The sequence below is a fragment of the Littorina saxatilis genome, linkage group LG16 (genome assembly GCF_037325665.1).
Source record: "Littorina saxatilis isolate snail1 linkage group LG16, US_GU_Lsax_2.0, whole genome shotgun sequence".
Classification (NCBI taxonomy): domain Eukaryota; kingdom Metazoa; phylum Mollusca; class Gastropoda; order Littorinimorpha; family Littorinidae; genus Littorina; species Littorina saxatilis.
Genome location: NC_090260.1, coordinates 20,035,118 through 20,055,541, shown reverse-complemented (window position 1 = coordinate 20,055,541; position 20,424 = coordinate 20,035,118). Strand labels below are relative to the sequence as shown.

Here is a 20,424-nt window from a genome sequence, read left to right as displayed (position 1 = left end):
TGTGCAATATGGCATGAAAATCTTTTTAAATTTGTTGTTAACAATTACCGTAAAATCCCTAGCAAACGCCCAGTATCTAGTAAACGCCCACCCCCTACTTTCGGCCAAATGTTGTGCAGAGGGGTCACTACCTAGCAAACGCCCACCCCGGTTTTTTGTTTTTTTAAATTTGTTTTAAGACAGTCGGCCTCCTTTATCTACGATTTGTGCACACTGTTCAATGGTTCGCCTTTTTTTTGGAGGGGGGAGGAGGGGGGAGGGGATAAAATTACGTCATGTTTTTCAGTGACGTCGTTCAGTGACGTCTTTTATTGAGTGTTGAACACTTCTCTCGTTGACAAGCACTTCCTTTCTAAGCTTATGTTCAGCCATGCCGAAGCACAAATCATACAGTGACATACAAGCATGGTGGACGACCCAGAATCTCACGCAATTGTCTGTATCTCTAAAAGTATTGGGAGTTATTGATTGAACCTTGATGTAATCCTCAAACACCATAAAACCTTCCTATCGACCAATCTGTGAAGGATTATCTTTGTAAACAAACAAATAAACAATGAGGTCATTGGAACGACACAGTCCAGATGTTGTGGGTCATGGACGACCCACAATGGAATTAAAGAAGGCATTTTACAGTGTTTATTCCTACTTGGATGGCGTGGGACATGTACGACAAATACTTTTTACGTTGAATCCTTCTTAAGAAAGTATGGGTCGTGTACGACCCTCTTCATCCGGACTGTGCAGACCAAAGCGTGATCCGGTGAAGGTAAATTGGCTGATCATTTCCAGCCTTTTCGTGAGTGATGTGCGCTGATACATTGCAAGAGAACTCGCAGTTTTGCGAGTTCTGGCGCTTCCAAGGTCAGTTGTGTTTTGGGCTGTTCCACTTGCCTCACTCGGCAAGATTAAAACATTCAATTCTACTACATCTCTGTTTAAGCTGGGTGGGGAAAGTGTGTTTTTATTCATTGCACAGCTAAATCTTTCTGATGCAATTACTTTCCTTTTTGAAAGTATTCAAACAGTGGGGTCTGTGTTTGATTGCACCTCGCCAAGAGGTCTTCAATGACTACATTTCCGGTATTGTATTTGAAAAGGTAGTGAAACAATCCGTCAAACAGAGACACTGCATTTTCAAGAGAGATGATATTAATCCGCTGTAGGTGTGTGTGTGTGTGTGTGTTACAATGTTGACGTGGGTTCACACTGACATGCAATTTCTCGATCGTTGCCTGGTAATTCTATAACAAGAAGGGCAAAGCCCATACGACTCACATGCTTTACACATTTTTCCTACCAAAATACATGTGACCTTGACCCAAGGTCAAGGTCATCCAAGGTCATGCAACACAAAGCTGTTAATTCAAGACATAGGAAGTACAATGGTGCTGATTGGCTCTTTCTACCATGAGATATGGTCACTTTTAGTGGTTCACTACCTTATTTTGGTCACATTTCATAAGGGTCAAAGTGACCTTGACCTTGATCATATGTGACCAAATGTGTCTCATGATGAAAGCATAACATGTGCCCCACATAATTTTTAAGTTTGAAACAGTTATCTTCCATAGTTCAGGGTCAAGGTCACTTCAAAATATGTATACAATCCAACTTTGAAGAGCTCCTGTGACCTTGACCTTGAAGCAAGGTAAACCAAACTGGTATCAAAAGATGGGGCTTACTTTGCCCTATATATCATATATAGGTGAGGTATTGAATCTCAAAAACTTCAGAGAAAATGGGAAAAATGTGAAAAATAGCTGTTTTTTAGGCAACATTTATGGCCCCTGCGACCTTGACCTTGAAGCAAGGTCAAGATGCTATGTATGTTTTTTGGGGCCTTGTCCTCATACACCATCTTGCCAAATTTGGTACTGATAGACTGAATAGTGTCCAAGAAATATCCAACGTTAAAGTTTTCCGGACGGACGGACGGACGGACGGACGGACGGACGGACGACTCTGGTGAGTACATAGACTCACTTTTGCTTCGCATGTGAGTCAATAATAGGCGTGTACTTGCAGTGTTTTCTGAGACATGGGCTGACGTACACGAGAAAGTTACCAACAAAACGGGAGCCATGCACCCGCTGTGAGGGATTGGTGGAAACTGAGATGTGTTGTGATTTCAACGAATCAGAACCCGCGCTTTGTTCTCTCCCGTTTGGGTGGCATCCACTTCCGCTTCGTGCACCTCAGCCAGTTGTTGAAAGATTTGGGTCTGACAGTAGCATTTGTTTGTTTGTTTGTTTGCTTAACGCCCAGCCGACCACAAAGGGTGATATCAGGGCGGTGCTGCTTTGACATATAACGTGCGCTACACACAAGACAGAAGTCGCAGCACAGGCTTCATGTCTCACCCAGTCACATTATTCTGACACCGGACCAACCAGTCCTAGCACTATAACCCCATAATGCCAGACGCCAGGCGGAGCAGCCACTAGATTGCCAATTGTAAAGTCTTAGGTATGACCCGGCCAGGGTTTGAACCCACGACCTCCCGATGACGGGGCGGACGCCTTACCACTAGGCCAACCGTGACGGTTTCGAAGTGAAGGCTTGCAGTCGAATGTTCACAAGAACAGTCAGAAAAAACTCGAGGCAAGGCTGGCTTCGTTGAGAAAAAAGTTCCTGCCCATAAAAAAAAGGAAGCAGAAGAAGGATTTCTCTTTCTGAGTCAGACACTTTTTCTGTCGAGAAGATATTTCTGGTGCTTTGCCATCCAAACACTACACTATAAAACATGGACCGGGCTATGTCATGCAACAGACCCTCCGGCAAGCCCCCTCTGGCAAGCCCACAAGCTGTTCATAGCAGAACATCCCTCAGTGAAGGTGGGTTACACTCGATTCACACTTTTACGACCAAAGAACGTTCGCAAGGTTTTTTTTTTTTTTTTTTTCTTTTTTTTCTTTTTTTTTGCCAAGCACATCATTGTGGGGCTTTTAATCAGTAACATGCATCCGTCTACAATGTACAACGTATCATCATTCATCCTTCAACATGTATCATAAATGGCAAGTATATATACAACATTAAGACATAACAGACAGACGAGAGAGAGAGAGAGAGAGAGAGAGAGAGAGAGAGAGAGAGAGAGAGAGAATGAGAGAGGAAGAAAGAGAGAGAGAGAGAGAGAGAGAGAGAGAGAGAGAGAGAGAGAGAGAGAGAGAGAGAGAGAGAGAGAGGCGGGGGGTGGGGGTGGGTAATGATGGTGGTGGTATCATTTATAATGTATACTTTTTTTTTTTTTTTTTTTTTTTTTTTTTTTTCTTCAAATTATCAAACGTTCCATGAACAAACTTCACCTCGTCTCGACTTATACAGTACTCACAATCTTCTAATGTACATTTCATTTTCCAATATACTATTCAAATCGTATCTATCACCATACTTATATTTACTAATACACATTTTTGCAATCAAAATAATGTGATTAATTACCTTATTATTTTGGCATATATTATTAGGTTGATAACCAAACAAGATATCGTGTTCTGAGAGGTGCACATTTAATCCTGTATTTCTAAAAATATAATGGACAACATTTTCCCAAAAGCACGTCAACTTCTCACACTGCCAAAAAAAGTGTTCAACATAATCAATGTGTTTACAAAATGTACATAATTTTGTTTCTCTAATTTTCATTTTATTTAATAATATATTCGTGGGATAAATATTATGTAAAATTTTCCATTGTAACAATCTCAATCTTTCTTCTTTTGTACATTCGCTTGCTAACAGCCAATAATTGTGATCTAGTTTAACCTGATATTTATGTAACCAAAATGTAACAGCGCAAGGCTCGCTCGCTTTAGACTGGACTATCAGTATGCGAAACTTTCTCGCGGAAGGGTTAGTGATCACAGGGTTCCGCGTGTCAAGGTCATTATTGTGTTCGCCTGCTCGCGGGCTGGCTGTGTTTTTGCGAAGTGCAAGCGCTCGCACAGCGGTCTTCATTGCGCCGTACTCAAAAAATCGCAAGGTGTCTTCTACATTCATGGACACTTGCCAGTGTGTTTATTGTTTGAACATTCGTCTTAAAGGTCCTTGTCTACATTTTTATACCGAAATCGCTTTTTGACCATTATAATGCAGAGTCTATTATCTACAAATATCAACAATACACCCCCTTTTGATCAGGAAAGACGAAGCCAGTGTAGCCGTTTGAAAATACATTGTAGTATTCCAGCGTAGTACTCATAGTAGGATATCCTTATTTGGAAAATGCCAAGCGCAAAACTCCTCTCAAATACTGTGCGTTTAAAAAAAGCTCCAGTGTCAAACTGTTGCTGCACTTGTTTGGGCGTGGCTTAATAAGCATAGTGAAATGAATTTGATTGGTCAGTATTTTTAGGCAAAGCACATGTTCTCAGCAAACAGAAAACAAAATATTGGAAGCGTGAGTCATGCTACCCCCCCAAAAAAATCTTTTTTTACATATTTTTTTCCAAAACTTTTTTCCCCATGGTTCATTCATCATTTGACATAATTTTGTATCGAAATCTAACCATAAGATTATTGAAAAAAAGCAAAAATGTAGACAACCACCTTTAAAGTACTTGCAATGAACAGGCTTATCTCGAAAGATGCGTCACTGGATAATGCCATGAGAGTTGAAGATATTTCTTTATCTTTCTTTATTTGGTGTTTAACGTCGTTTTCAACCACGAAGGTTATATCGCGACGAAGAGTTGAAGATGAAAGAGGAGTGTACAAGATGGTGCTGTGTGATAAAGATGGCGACGCTCCCTATCACAGGCCACAGTGCATCCAGGGAACCTGTGAGCAGAGTTGCAACCCCCAGCAAGCTTTGGAAAGGCATTACCAACCACTTCTGGATCTCAACCCAAATGTCTCATGGAGTAAGTGGGTCCGGGGAGTGGTGCTGGAAGAGAGCGCTGTAGAAACTGGCTCACTGGCAACACTGCCAGTACAGAGAGCTTAAAGGCATATGTACGCGCTCCCGTGTTTACAAAGTGTAGTTTGCCCATAATCGATGTCAAACGCACCATAAGACCATATAATGACGATATGTCACCATGCGCGGACCATAATACATGCATTACAGCTTGTTCTAGCCTCTGAAAAAGTGAGGATGTCAACAAAGCCGCGGTGTTAGCTCCCTTGCATCAACGTTACATGTGTTGCCAAATCTATAAATAGGACGATCCAGATCAAAATGAAAATTAACATATCTCAACATTGAAGGGGTCCTAGACCACAATATTTTGCAGGGAACTTAATTTAGCATGTCTCCAGCTGTTGGTAAAGCAATTAGCGTGTATAGTCATCGAGTACATATGCCTTTAAGTCAAAACTGAGAGTGGGTCAAGTTCTGGTTGTGATGGATTTCGCGAGAGACCAAAAACAACCGCCTTCCAAGATGAAATTAAGTCGACACATTTCAACAAGACCCAGTTTTCATTCCATCCTGTTGTGGCGTTTTATCGCACCCAGGAAGGAGCGGACATAGTGCGACATGGCTCTAGACTTCGTTCTTTCTTTATTTGGTGTTTAACGTCGTTTTCAACCACGAAGGTTATATCGCGACGGGGAAAGGGGGGAGATGGCATAAAGCCACTTGTAATTGTTTCTTGTTCACAAAAGCACTAATCAAAAATTTGCTCCAGGGGCTTGCAACGTAGTACAATATATTACCTTACTGGGAGAATGCAAGTTTCCAGTACAAAGGACTTAACATTTTTTATATACTGCTTGACTAAAATCTTTACAAAATTGACTATATTCTATACAAGAAACACTTAACAAGGGTAAAAGGAGAAACAGAATCCGTTAGTTGCCTCTTACGACATGCTGGGGAGCATCAGGTAAATTCTTCCCCCTAACCCGCGGGGCCGGGGGGGGGGGGGGGGGGGGGGGGTTCTAGACTTCGTGTCCGATGATACAAAATATGACTTGCATTCTGTGCATCACTTTACCACTGAGACAATACAGTATTTGAAGGACCAAGGCGTTAGTCACCTGGCTGGCTATAGTGGGAGGGTTACTTTGGGTGGTCACAAATTAGATATTATGTTTTTTGGAAAGTTAGTTTTATTTGCATGCAGCCACAGTTCGGTAAACGACAAATGGCTAAACCCAACCACATAAGAATGAGAAGCGTTTTCGTAACATAACCCATATTCTGCAAAAATGCAGCCATGACGCAGGGGGTAGGTTGGTTTGGTTTGGTTTTTAATGTCCCTTCAGCAGATGCTAGCTGCTATTCGAGACCGATGGAGTTATTTTCTTTTTCCCTTCATGTGGCAAGTTCTACGTTTCAGACTATTTACATTCAGATCTATCACTGTAAAAGAAGGTTCTAAAAATTAATCACTTTCACTTCTGTTACTGTAAATCTTGTAAAAAATCTTGATCTCTTTTAAAAAGTTAAAAATCTTGTCCGGGGGAACATCCCGGAATAAAACCTTCAGCGTTTCCGCATTGTAGTGTTTGTCTCGAAATTCTTGAACATCTACACATTTTGTGAGGACATGTTCAAATGGCCATAGTTCGTCACATCCAAAACAGTATGGTGGATCTTCACCTTTCAGCAGATAATAGTTAGTTAGTTAGCTGTTGCTTTTCGGGTCCGGCGGACCATAATAGGCCAAATCAGGACCCCACAAGTTAATCATTACACATTTTTAGATTAAAACAATTCTAATACATAAAATCCATAACGTCCCCCGAAGGCAACAAAAAAGTTTTCAGCAGATAAGAATGTGTAATGTGACTGTGCCCAATGTGTAAGCGACAGAACTGTCTCTTCTTTCCTGTTGAGGCAACATTGGGGTAGGCTGTCCGACAGCTGGGGGACGATCTTATGAAGTTTATTTTCTTCACATTCGTCCCATTCGCTCTGCCATAGGTGCTTTATGTACATGTTGTTGCGAGTTCTGAAATCTGAATGTTTTGTGTGTTTGTCAGTGTTAGGAAACGCTACCGTTGCTGAGCTTTGGTTCAGTTTTGTGTGTTGCATGTAGTTGACTTATTTGTACTTTGTGGGAAAGTACCGATATTATATTTTGTAAACACAATATTTATGCTTGGACGAGAATGCAGGTGAACTTTCTAGTCCTGTCAAAACAAGTTGTTTACCATGCTGTTTTAGTCGTGAGTTCGTGGCGTTCGTTCGGATTAAGTGCGTCGGCGCTTTTGATGGACGTCATAGAGAATGTCGCTAGTTTAGTCCATGCACGGCTCGTATAATGTAGTTGTATCATGTTCGGTCTGGAATATTCTCGAGATTGAGTATTTACTATATATGCCAGCGCGATTTGTATGTAAAATAAAGCTTCAATTTGAGTTCTGCTAGATGTGCAGTTGTATGTATGTATTGAATGCTGAATAAATCCTCGAACTCAATTTGACGAGTTGTTTTCTGCTGCTGCGAAGACGGGCGACGTAGAATAAAAGAACACAACTATACGACATTTGAGAACTTGTGGCAATCTCAAGTGTCGTGTAACAGTCAGTGATGATTCTTTCTCTGGCTTATAGCTGCTTGATCAGCTGCAGAGTTGCCTCTAATTCCAACATGGGACGGCACCCATGCAAACACAATCCTTTTGCCTTCTTCAATCAGAGATGCATGTGCTGCGACTTCTGTCTTGTGTGTGGCGCACGTTAAATATCAAAGCAGCACCGCCCTGATATGGCCCTTCGTGGTTGGCTGGGCGTTAAGCGACAAACAAACAAACAAACAAAAAAGCTCTTGGATTTCGACCAACAGTGGGTGATCTAGCTGAATTCCCACTAGGCCAACCGTGCCGGTCTTTTTGGCTTTCTGCTCTTTGCGAATCATCGACTATTGGTCGATTGTAAAATCGCTGGAAAGTTTTGGCATTCGACCTTAGCCTGCTGATTTTAATCTGAAAAAAATCCAATAGCACAGCCACATCCCAAGTGTTCTTTTGGCGGGGCAATGGTGTTCTCAGCTGAAACACACCTCTTACAAAACGACATATCAATGGGTGTTCTCCCATTGTCTTGTTGCCATCTGTTTGTACTACAGCAGAAATAGCACTCCTGGCTGTGTTAATAGCACTGTAGCCTAATCTAGAGTAATATGTATGTATACTCAGAGGCAAAAGAAACGCAAATGCTGAAGTGAAAATGGGTTACCCATGAATTTTGATGTCGAATTAATTCTTTTGGGTTAACAATATCAAGGAAACGAATTGACCGATACAAAAACCATACGGAAAAGTGTATTGGGATGAGAGCATGACGTGCCATGTTCTACTGAACACTGTTGAAGACTGTTGAAAGTCAATAGTGTGTTGCTCCTCCCTGGGCATTGATGACTGTGGCGCAACTCCGGTACATGGAGAGGACGAGGTCATTGATTTGCTGCTGAGGGACCTGAGCCCACAACTGTGACACGGCAGCACGCAGTTCTGCTGCTGTGCGGGGTCTCCGGGCAAGGGCATTAATCCTTCTTTGCATGATTCGATTGGGTTGAGATCCGGAGATAGAGCAGGATGAGGCAGAAGGTTCACGTTGTTGTGACGCAGGAAGTCCTGGGTAGCACGTGCAGTATGGGGACGGGCATTATCTTGCTGAAACAGGCAGTTCCGGTACCTCTGGAAAAATGGAACCACATAGGGACGCAGGACTTGATTGATGTAGCGGTCTGCATTGACACCATTCCCACGACCTTGGCCGACGTTCTGAAAGACGACAGGCGCCACTCGCTGATTGACACCAATGGCGGCCCATATCATGACGCTGGCACCTCCCCATCGATCATGCTGCAGGATGTTATTGTTAGCAAACCGCTGTTCATGTCTTCGCCAGATCCGGACACGCCCGGTTCCAGGCAAAAGCGCTTCTCGTGCGAAAAAGAACCCTCCGCACCTAACCCTGACCCCGCAGTCCCGATGGCGCCAGTGGGCATGCTGCTGGGACCAGGCCAGACGATCCAGGCGATGCTGAGCTGTCAAGACAGGACGTTGAGCAGGACGCCGATTTACCAGGTTCTACCCACCAAGGCGTCGGCGTACAGTTCTGGCACTGACGGGTTGTCCATGTACCCCGATTGGGTTACGGGCTGTGTTGGCGGCAGTTTCGAATGGATCTCGCTGGTGTTGATGGACAAGATGGCGATCTTGTCGGGCTGTTGTTACCCGGGGTCTGCCACGTCTTGGTAAGTTGCAGGTACTGTTAGTGGCATGAAAACGTTGCTGCAGGCGATAAACCGTGATGACATTTACTCCAAATGCCCTAGCAACTTGCTGAACTGATTGTCCGGCATCAAGTCTTCCGATCGCCTGTTGGCGCTTCTCTGGTGTTTGTCTCGGCATCGCGCCTGTGTCGCAGAAATGAATGTTGTAACAGTTTTGTGAGTACGGTACAGCTTTGCCTGAACACTCTGAACACGAAAAGCTGCTTTTCCACGTTTTGTACGTGCTGAAAGTTGTCCCCATGACGGTTTGGGATCCCCGTCAACAAGACCTCGCGTGTGACCCAGATAACGGCAAACACGGTTCTGAGAAGATAAGACCGCTAAAACAACACGTGCAGAACATGGTAGTATCATGCTTTTCTTTTTGTTTCAAGTCCATGAAGGTTTAATTAACGCATCCTTTATTTGCGTTTCTTTTGCCTCCGATTTTATTTGGGGAGATTTCCCTTTTAAGTCACTGCCTGTGTTTCCCTTTTAAGTAACTTCCTGTCACACGTACCATACACGCATGGTGGCTAAATCATTTCTTATTGTGAGTTGATATTGTTACCTTTTAGTTTACTCCAAGTAATTACAGTTTATCCTCACTTCATCTAGTTCAAGGGTTACTTTCATCCTTTTAGTAAATTTCCTTTCTCTGTCGTTTCAGATGTTGTGGTCATTGTTTTGAGTAAATAAAACTACAAACTCAGACAAAGAGTTCTTCGTACTTATTTATGACCACAACATAATCTCATTGCCCCTACTGTTTCCTTGACCTTTGCCTCAAGCAAGAGAAATAGCTCGTGAGCTTCTGGTTTCAAATATGCTAAGCCTCCTCTGTCCAACGTGCTTGTCAATGCCTGATCCAAGTTGCATGCATGCACTCTTTTCTTCCTCACTCAGAACAAATTCTTCAAGACAAAGGAGTTTATGTTCACTTGATTTCAGCCGTTTATATTTTTGTTTTTTTTCTTCAACATTTTTTATTCAGGCATGCATGAATTAATTGTCAAACAATTCAAGGTACATAAATATTTGACAAAACAACATAATACATAATTTATATGGCAGCTAATAATGCATTATATGGAGCCCATTTAAGGGTAAACTGATATTGTTTCATATTAATACTGTAAACATATTGGTCAATTTTATGTAGATAAGATAATTCTTTCAAAAATACACGTAAACATGGTCTGATGTTATTGATTCTACATTTATAAACAAAAAATTTAGCGTTCAAGAGTATGAAATCAAAGCCTTGATCTGTCTTTATGTTACTGTCAAAACCAAAAAGTATCAAGTTATCAGTAAGGTTTAGTCTAATACAGTTGTCACATTTCCTTTTTAGAAATTGTTCAAACTCAGCCCAAAAGGTTCTGACATGTTGGCACTTGCATAAGTAATGGTAAATCGAATCTTTTTCAACTTTGCAAAAATTACATAAATTACTATTAACAACTTTCATTTCCTTAAGGACTGAGTTTGTTACAAGTATTCGGTTATTTATTTTTATCTGAAACCACTTTAATTTTGTTTCTTGAATTTTCCTAGTAACGTTAAATATTTTTGGCCATTCAACTGGTGTTTGTGTTAGTATTTTTTCCCAGTTTGTACATGCGTTTGGAATACAAGCTTTACCTATCAACACGTCATAGAACACCTTAGATCCTTTTGAATCCTTTGTAATACAGTTAATAGCCTTTATGCAGGGCATACATTGGTTATCTTCCACAACAGTGTTATGTTTGAGCAAGTATGATTTTATACTATTAATACATCCATAGTATTCCAAGAAATTGACAGAAAGTGAATACTTTGTGTTAAAGCTTTCCACATCCAAAAACACTCCATTTTCTTGTAACAAATCTTTCACATAAAAAACACCTTTGTCTGACCAATTTTTATAATGAAAGGAATTATTACCAATTTTAAACTTGTTGTTGAAGAACAGAGGTTCTGCAAGAACTTCATCTTTAGTTGTAACTTCCAATGTTCCATAATATTCCAAATATGCTTCAAAAACATCTCTCCAAAAAGGATTGACATTTGTTCTTGCTAATATTTTGGGTCCGAAATTTCGGACTGATTCAACCTCCGGACAGTTGCGCAAGAGAATTTCCCTCCACTTGGGACCAAGGAAAATTTTTCTCATCCACAATAATTTTAAAGACATGATGTATGTTTTTATATTTGGAATAGATATACCTCCTTCTTGCACGGAGTGTACTGCAATAGTTCTTTTCACTTTATCTCTTTTTCCGTCCCAAACAAAATCAAAACACATCTTCTGCAACTGTTGAATCATATTGTGTGGTGGATTTGGAAGCAGAATCCACAAATAGACCAGTTTTGACAGTATTAATGATTTCAATATTGCAACTCTGCCTAACGGTGTACTAGAACGTTTCATCCAAATATTGAATAATTTCTTGGCTTCATTGAACTTATCCATCATGTTCATTTCTGCCATTTTTGTCAAATCATTTGTAAACCACAGTCCAAGGATCTTAAACCTTTCTGGATTCCAAGTCATTTTTCTATGTGGAAGAAACTGAGTAGGGTTATTTCGTTCACTGCCTGCCCAAACATTACAAGTTTTATCATAATTAAGTTTAAGTCCTGAAATACAAGCAAATTCATCAAGAGTATTAAATAATTCCACAAAAGATTGATTCGAGCCTTCAAGAAATGTGGTTGTATCATCTGCAAACTGACTTATCTTATGTTCTGTGTTATTAACCTGAATGCCCTTTATATCATTATTTTCCCTAATTTTACAGGCTAACACTTCAGCACACAAAATAAATAAATAAGGTGAGATTGGGTCACCCTGCCTGCAACCACGTTTTATAGGAAATCGAGTTGATGATTTACCATTGACAATCACAGAAGCACTTAAATTTGAATAAAAAGCCAAAATCCAGTTACAAATATCTTCACCAAAACCGAAAGCCTTTAATACCTTATGCATGTAATTCCAGTTAACAGAATCAAAAGCCTTTTCAAAATCAAGTGAGACTATTAAACCTGGTAAATTCTCTTCTTTTAAATAGTGTAGCATGTCGTAGATTAACCTTAGGTTATCACCAATATATCTTCCGGCCACAAAACCAGTTTGATCTAAATTTATTAATTCAGGAAGTACCTTTTTGATCCTATTTGCGATACAAGTTGAACCAATTTTGTACGTAACATTTAACAGTGATATCGGTCGCCAATTTTTAATATATTCCCTGGGTTTATCACCTTTAGGTATGCAGATAATAATACCTTCCCTCTGAGTTATTGACATTTGCTCATTCAAGAAACCCTCGTTAAGAGATCTAACCACTAATCCACCTAACTGTTTCCAGAAGAATTTAAAAAATTCTACTGTAAAGCCATCTGTGCCAGGACTCTTCCCGTTTTTCATGTTTTTTAATGCATTTGAGGCTTCCTCTAACGTAATCATACCCTCCAGGGAGTCTGACGCAACCTCTGATAATGTTGGAAGGGATTGAGCATAGTCATTTATGTCAATATCAATTACATCTTTTTCAGAATAAATATTTTGGTAAAACTGCTTTGTTTCTTCTAACATTTGTTCAGTATCTTCTATGCATGAACCATTTTTTGTTATTAATTTAAACATTTGTTTGCTGACAAAGTGTCTTTTTTCTAAATTACAATAATATTTAGAAGTTTTTTCTCCTGCTGCGGCCCAATTTGCTTTACAGCGTAATAAAATACCTTCAATCTTACTCTTCCTAATATTTAATAACTCATTTTTCTTTTCTTGTAGCATCTGTAGCTCATTATCCGTTTTGTGTATTTTTTTGTCTAAATCTAATATTTCTTTTTCCAATTCTTCTTCTTTATTGTTATTTTCCTTCTTCTTTTTTGCACTGAACTCCATTGTTTCTTTGCGAAGTTCCATGAGTAAGGTATCAAGAAACAATTGGTCTGATATAGTAAATTCTAACTCTTCTACTGAAATATGTTGTAAATTTGCTCTGTCGTAAACAAGCGCCGAATATTGTTCTTGTATTTTTGCAATAGTTTCATTGATTTTATCTACAAATTTTCTGTCCCGCAGCAGCGATGAATTAAACTTCCAGAAATTTTTAAAGCGAGTTTCCTTTTTGAATTCCAACTCTAAAGTAATTAAAGAATGATCAGTTCTGTAGCCATAAAGAATGTCACTGTCTTTAACATGTGTCACAAGGCTTTCTGCAACAAGAAAATAATCTAATCTTGCTTGCTGTGGAGGGTTGGGTCTTCTCCAAGTATACCTTAGTATTTCTGAATTAATTTCTCTCCACACATCTATGAGATCTAATTCAGAAGCAATGTCCATTACTTTTTCTTGTGCTTTCGGGTTATTGATGTGTTTATAATTACAGTAATCTAATGTTGGGTTTAATACTAAATTCCAGTCACCAGAAATTATTATGTTTGGGTTTTGCAATGATAAAATTTTTTCTTTCAAATTATCATAGAATTCAGGATCATCATTATTGGGGCCATAAATATTTACCAAAATGAATTCTATATTCATTGTTTTGATCATCAAAATCAGAAAGTTGCCTCGGATATCCTTTATTACTTTTGTAACTTTAAAATCAAAATTATTATTAAAAAGAATTGCGACACCTCGAGATTGTGAACTAAATGATGCAAAAAAACACTCATAACCCCACTCAGCTCTAATCTGTTTTTCAAATTTCTCTTCGAAATGCGTATCCTGCAAAAGATAAATGCTACAGTTCTTCTGACGCAAAAATTGGAAAACATCTCTACGTTTTTGAAAATTATTCAACCCCTGGACATTACATGAAGCAATTTTCACGTTAGACATAGAGTAAATTCAGTCTTGTTTTCCAGATGCACCCTGAATGCCGCAAAATGTTCAACAATAATGCCTGTTTTTTTCAACACAAACCACAAAATAGCACAAAACAAAAAGGAATGTCTACCTGACATCCTAAATACATACAGACAATATATCAAATCAATAAGAACACTCAAGACTCCTTCCAGCACAACTCGATGAAATGAAAAGCACCCGCCTTTATCTATACAAGGGCTAATCAGAACTATAACAAAACTAGAAAACTAGGGTTCAAAAACAGAATATAGATTTCAAAGACAATGTTGAAACAGACTAGAATTAGAAACTACATGTAATGATGTATGTACCAGTTATCAGACAATGAAAAGCGTGTTATCGTTTGTAATGTGTCTCTGCACACTCAGATTACAATACTGCTAATCAAATAAAAAGACAACATTTTTAGATAGAATAAATTATGAAGAGTTTTAACTCAAACCTTAAAACTACAGTTTAGCAAACAGGTTAATATTTATAAACAGAACTTTATTCCTTGTTTTATTGCCATTTGTTACCAATTAACACTCCTCAGTGTTTCTTTGAATTAACATTATTTATCCAAGTACAGAGGCAAATCAATCAACCAAACATCAGTTTCAATTTTCTTTCGCTAGCTGTCGGCAAACAGAAAAACAAAAAGACAGGCAGCATCTTACAGCGCTGGTTAACAAATGTGTGACTGTTTAGCACAGAAACATTGAATCAGACTTGGGCTTTGAGGTTTAGGTAGGTGCCTGTGTCTTTATAGGCTGTGATATGTGTGTGTGTGTGTGTGTGTGAGAGAGAGAGTGTGTGTATGTGTGGCACATTCATTTTTATTTAGTCTCAATATACTACACAAATCACAACTTGCAACAAGGGGGATACACTGATGTCACATATATATACATTTGCAAAATTCCACACCGATTTCACATGCAATTATAGGTTTCCTTTTGTATGATCTTAGACAATAGTCAATCTGATTTCGCTTGAACAGTTATAGGTTTTTATTTGCACAATCATAATTCATAACCATCACTGATTTCACTTTCCAGTTATAAAAAGGTTTTCATTTGTACCGTTACAGTCCGCAAGAAGCACTGATTTCAGACTCAATTGTCAGTTGAAGATTTTCATAAATTTACACAGTCCCAGTCCATACACACTGATTTCAATTGTCCAGTTAAAGTTTTTCATTTGCACTGCCACAATCCACAATAAATGTAAACACTGTTTTCAATTGTCCAGTTGAAGTTTTTCATTTGCACTGCCACAGTCCATAATAAAACACTGATTTCAGTTGAAGTTTTTCATTTGCACTGCCACAGTCCACAATAAACACTGATTTCAGTTGAAGTTTTTCATTTGCACTGCCACAGTCCACAATAAACACTGATTTCAGTTGAAGTTTTTCATTTGCACAGCCACAGTCCACAATAAACACTGATTTCAATTGTCCAGTTGAAGTTTTTCATTTGCACTGCCACAGTCCACAATAAACACGGATTTCAATTGTCCAGTTAAAGTTTTTCATTTGCACAGTCAGAGTCCACAATAAAAGTTGTAAGTTTTCATTTTTACATTCATCATCAACAGTCGATACTCATTTCTGTTGTACAGTTGTCGGTTATCATTTGCATTACATACTCACTGTAGGCATGGGTAGTTTCAATACATGTACTCACATGTGTGTATGTATGTGTGTGGGAGTATGTGTCTGTGTGTGTGTGCACCCTAATGAAGTACCATCAGTTGTCAGTTACATGTAATACTTCGCGTTTTTCTTAGCAAATTTCTTTTATCAGAATATAACAGCACTTGGAACACAATCATCAATCCCTCACGCATCTCATTTGACAAGCTGTCAATGAATAACAACACACAAAAAAAACAAGCGGTACATATCCAATTTCTGAACAATGGTTCACATTTTAGACCGTTTTCTTTTACGAATGGTAATACAGCAGACACGTGCTACGTAATGTAATTTCTAAGGGCAGATTTCAACCCATACCCATCTCACCTTCATTTACCAGAATTTTTATTTATTCCCAGTATCTTTAAAGTCACCAATCAATGATAAAAATGTAGACTGAAAATATGATTCAAAATAGACATTTGCAATTTCACTGTATATCCTATCATTCTCTCTCTCTCTCTCTCTCTCTCTCTCTGTATGTGTGTGTGTGTGTGTGTGTGTGCATGCGTGTGTGTGTGCATGCGTGTGTGTGTGTGTGTGTTGCATGTGTGTGTGTTTGTTTGCTTGTATTATGTACATTTTTCTGTGTCACAAAAACAAAGGCTTTACTTGTGGCTTTACATGTAGCAATAAAACAAAACATGTACTGTTGCAGCGAAGAAGAAAAAAACAAATAAAACAAAATGCCATGACCTCTTATGCTCACACTATTTCAACACATAGTACTGTATAATAATTCCAAAACAAACAAACAACTCATCAGCAAAACAAGAGGACCGTCAAAAGTAGGTCAAGGGGGAGAAACTCATGAGTATGCGCATGAAGTTTTAGCGATCACAGTTCTTTCCCCTGATTGTATTTCACCGATCAGACTAGATTATCGTGATTTAGATCCGTAGGAAAGCTACGCATTGTGGTTAAATTCAATGTGACAAACAAGAATATTCGTGAGATTATAAGGTCTTCCACATATTGCCTTGCTTTTCTTGCAAGTACACCCCCTTCCCCCTTTCGACAACACGCACCACTTTCCCGTCTTCTCTCCTTTGCTTTGCTTCCGATCTCAGTTCGGCACGAATTCTGCGAAGGCGAGGGGGGAGGTCCGTTTTCAATGAGAACTTTTTCCCCTTGAGCTTAGAGCCCCTTTTCAGCACGGACTCTCTGTCACACATACGAACAAAACGAATAATCACCGTGTCGCCTCTGACCGGGTGACAGGCCGCCATGTCAAAATCGCGATCAAATCCTAGCTCAGACTTCATGAAAGCATTGACTCTGTCTTGACAATCTTCAGAAGTAGTTTTGCCCAGACCCCACAAAAGCAAGTTGTACTTTCTAGAATTAAACTCTAATTCCTCAATCTTGTCTTCAAGTTGCTTTTTGGTAGACTCAAGCTTCCCTTCAACCATCGTGATCTTCTCTTCCACATGCGTGTTTAGATTTGTAATGGCGGTGCGAATCTCGCGAACCTCTGACAACAGAGTTTTCGCCCACTCTGGGGGCTCCTGCAAATTGGCAACCTCACCCACGCCTACCTCCTTGTCTATAAACTTGTCCATGTTAGCTTGGTTGACCTGGTTGCTCTTCTTAGGCCCCATGGTTGGCTGAACGCAGCTTTTTATTGAGGCAGTGCTTGAAAGCGTGTGCTTCACGCGGTAGTCATACCGGAAGTCCCGCCGTTTATATTTTTGTTTCAGCTTTGTTGTGATGCTGCCGCCGATGTATGCCACAATGTCTCTGACCTCCTTTCTGATTTCTCTGCAGTCAGACTTTTTTTGTGCTTTTTCTTCGCTTATTGGATAATTTTGGTCCAAAAGAACCTCCAAAAGCTTCAAACAAAGCCATGCAGATGTCCGGTGAGAACCTGTGATCTGGAAGAGTGACTGCACGTTTTCCTTGTACAAGAAGTTGTAGTTCTTGCAGACTCTCTCTCGACAAGCTGGAATAAACCTTGTACGTGGGACAAGGCATCCATTGAGAAACCTCACCTTTTCCAGCACCACAGGTCCTGAAAACCACAAAAAAATGACATTAGTTTTACTGTTTATTTCAAATGGCTCTGGAGTTCCCCATTAACAATAGTGGTCACAGTTTAAAACTTGGTAATTAAATAATTAAACGGTCAATACTTTTAGCTTTAACAGAGAACGTACCTATCGCTATCGCAATTATAGATTATAACTGATTAAGAAATGTGTGTGTTAATAGTATGAAGTGTGTGTGGTTGGTTGGTTGGTTGGTTTTTGGGGTTTAATGTCTCTTCAGCAGATGCTAGCTGCTATTCGAGACCGATGCAGTTATTTTCTTTTCCCTTCATATGGCAAGTTCTACGTTTCAGACTATTTACATTCAAATCTATCACTGTAAAAGAAGGTTCTAAAAATTATTAGTTTTCACTTCTGGTACTTTAAATCTTGTAAAAAATCTTGATCTCTTTTAAAAAGTTAAAAATCTTGTCCGGGGGAACATCCCGGAATAAAACCTTCAGTGTTTCCGCATTGTAGTGTTTGTCTCGAAATTCTTGAACGTCTACACATTTTGTGAGAACATGTTCTAATGTCCATGGTTCGTCACATCCAAAACAGTATGGTGGATCTTCACCAAGTGTGTGTGGAGGGGGGAGGGGGGGTATTTATAAACAAAACCACTTGATGCCATGAGGACAGAAATTTGGATAAAGTCTGCAAACCAAACTTAGCACAACTACAATAGAACAGGTTTGTTTTCAAGACCATGACCATTCCATTGTGCCAGTGACTGCATACCATTGGTTCAGTACATGTAGACAGACCACCAACTGCATACAATTAAAATAATAACTTCTGTTTCAGAGATTTCGGTAACTGATCCCGTGAATTTGCTTTGTGATTTTGACTTGTGGTGTTTTTTTCAGAGGGGTCATGCCGAAAGGAAAATAATGCTTGGGATTCACCCAAACAGGCTTATTTGTGTCTTGTGCTTGATTTTGTTTCTAAAATTCCTCTTCTTTTCAATCCAGGCTGAACGTGAACCTCCAACCTTGCCTCAGAAAGTCTACTACTACAACTTTGCGGACATCCATAAAGACTTGAGACAGTCCCTTGGATGCTCACCCTGGACGGTTATACAAAACACGTCCGACCTCATTGAAGTGGGTTTGCCAGGTGACTGGGGATGGACAATTGTGGTGACCTTTTCATCTGGAACAGCTACAACAGCAAAAGTGAAGGTGAGAGAATTTTAGCTGATTTCGGTCAAACTCCCTTGAATTTGGGACGAGATTTACCAGATAAGATGCAGAGTTTGGTGGAACTTCCTGAGCCATTGGCAATGGCTTGAATATCACTGCAATGACTTATTGTTCCAATGGTGAACATTTTCCTGGTAGGGCAGGTAACACCCCCAAAATGACATTGCTAAAATGTACAGAAGAGAGGACAGTTTACGACAGGCAGTGGCAGAGGGGGAGTCGGGAGGCACACAGCTTGCCAGGATAAATGGGGGGGGGGGGGGGGGGTGGGGGGGAGAGAAAAAAGTCGGGAGCCACACAGCTTGCCAGGATAAATGGGGGGGGGGGGGGGGGGGAGAGAAAAGAGTCGGGAGACACACAGCTTGCCAGAATAAATGGGGGGGGGGGGGGGGGGAAAAAAAAGAGTCGGGAGGCACAGTTTGCCAGGATATATTGGGGGGGGGGGGGGGGGGGGGTTGGGAAACCAAATGTATGTATTATGCAATGAGCCTTGTTTCTTGTGCATGTAATAATCATTTGTGGAATAAAAATGTTAAAGTGTTGTTTCGAGGGAAGGAGAAACAGAGTTTAAACTGTAGAGGGAATGAGTATAAGCAGGGACGGGATGGGTCTGGGGGAGGGAAGATGAGGGATGGTGGAGGGTTGAAAGGCGAAGGAAGAAGGATGCAAGGGAGGGGGGTCACAGGAATAAGCGGGAAGGGACCACCCATAGATAGGGAGCGGCAGTGCCAGTCAGTGCAGCGGCAGCAGCGCAAGCAGCAACACGCATTATTTGCTTTGGAGAAAAAAACAGAAACCGTTCGGAAAATGGATTTTTCTGTTTGGAGTGAAAACCTGCCTTCACTAATCGTGAAAGAACTATGTGCGCAAGGGTTTGACGACATGAGCGTCATGCTCAACGTCGAGATGTGTGACTTGGAGGCGCTGAAGCCCCCGAGGGGCCATTTTATTCGTCTCCGTACGGAGGTGAGAAAACTTCACGCTCAGCATGGAGGCCCCCTTGACGACGACGCTAACGTGAACAATGTGAAGCCGCTGGCGGAGTTGATGGCTGGACTTAACCTCCAGTCAGGCGTAGCAGCCACAAAACTTAAAGGTGAGACGGCACTTCGTGTGGTGGATTTCATATCCCAGTGTTTTGGTGCGGAAGAGGTGACCCTCGGAGGGGGTATTTCACTTAAACTGAACTCTAAGCCTAAACTGGAGAAAGTAACACCATCGGCCTGGATTGTCGCCAACTCCAAGATCATGCAGGAACTGATGGACAGTGACCTCGATTTTAGTCTCAGTACACAGACTAGACGGCAATTTCTAATGATTAGAGAGGATGCATGCGCAACCAATCACTTTTGGTTTCGCGCGTAACCAGGAAACTTTCAGAAGGTTTCCGTGCTCATAGAAATGGATTATTCATTTGGATTACAATGTGTTGGGTGAACATTTTTCTTTGTGATGTGTGCCTC

The 20,424-nt window shown here is 40.3% G+C and overlaps 1 protein-coding gene across 1 annotated transcript in view; it reads right to left on the bottom strand.

Annotated features, from left to right (window-relative positions):
- The window catches only part of LOC138951510 (lysM and putative peptidoglycan-binding domain-containing protein 1-like), a 333,283-nt gene that overhangs the window by 71,760 nt on the left and 241,099 nt on the right, over positions 1–20,424 (bottom strand). The gene's annotated exons all lie outside the window — the stretch shown is intronic.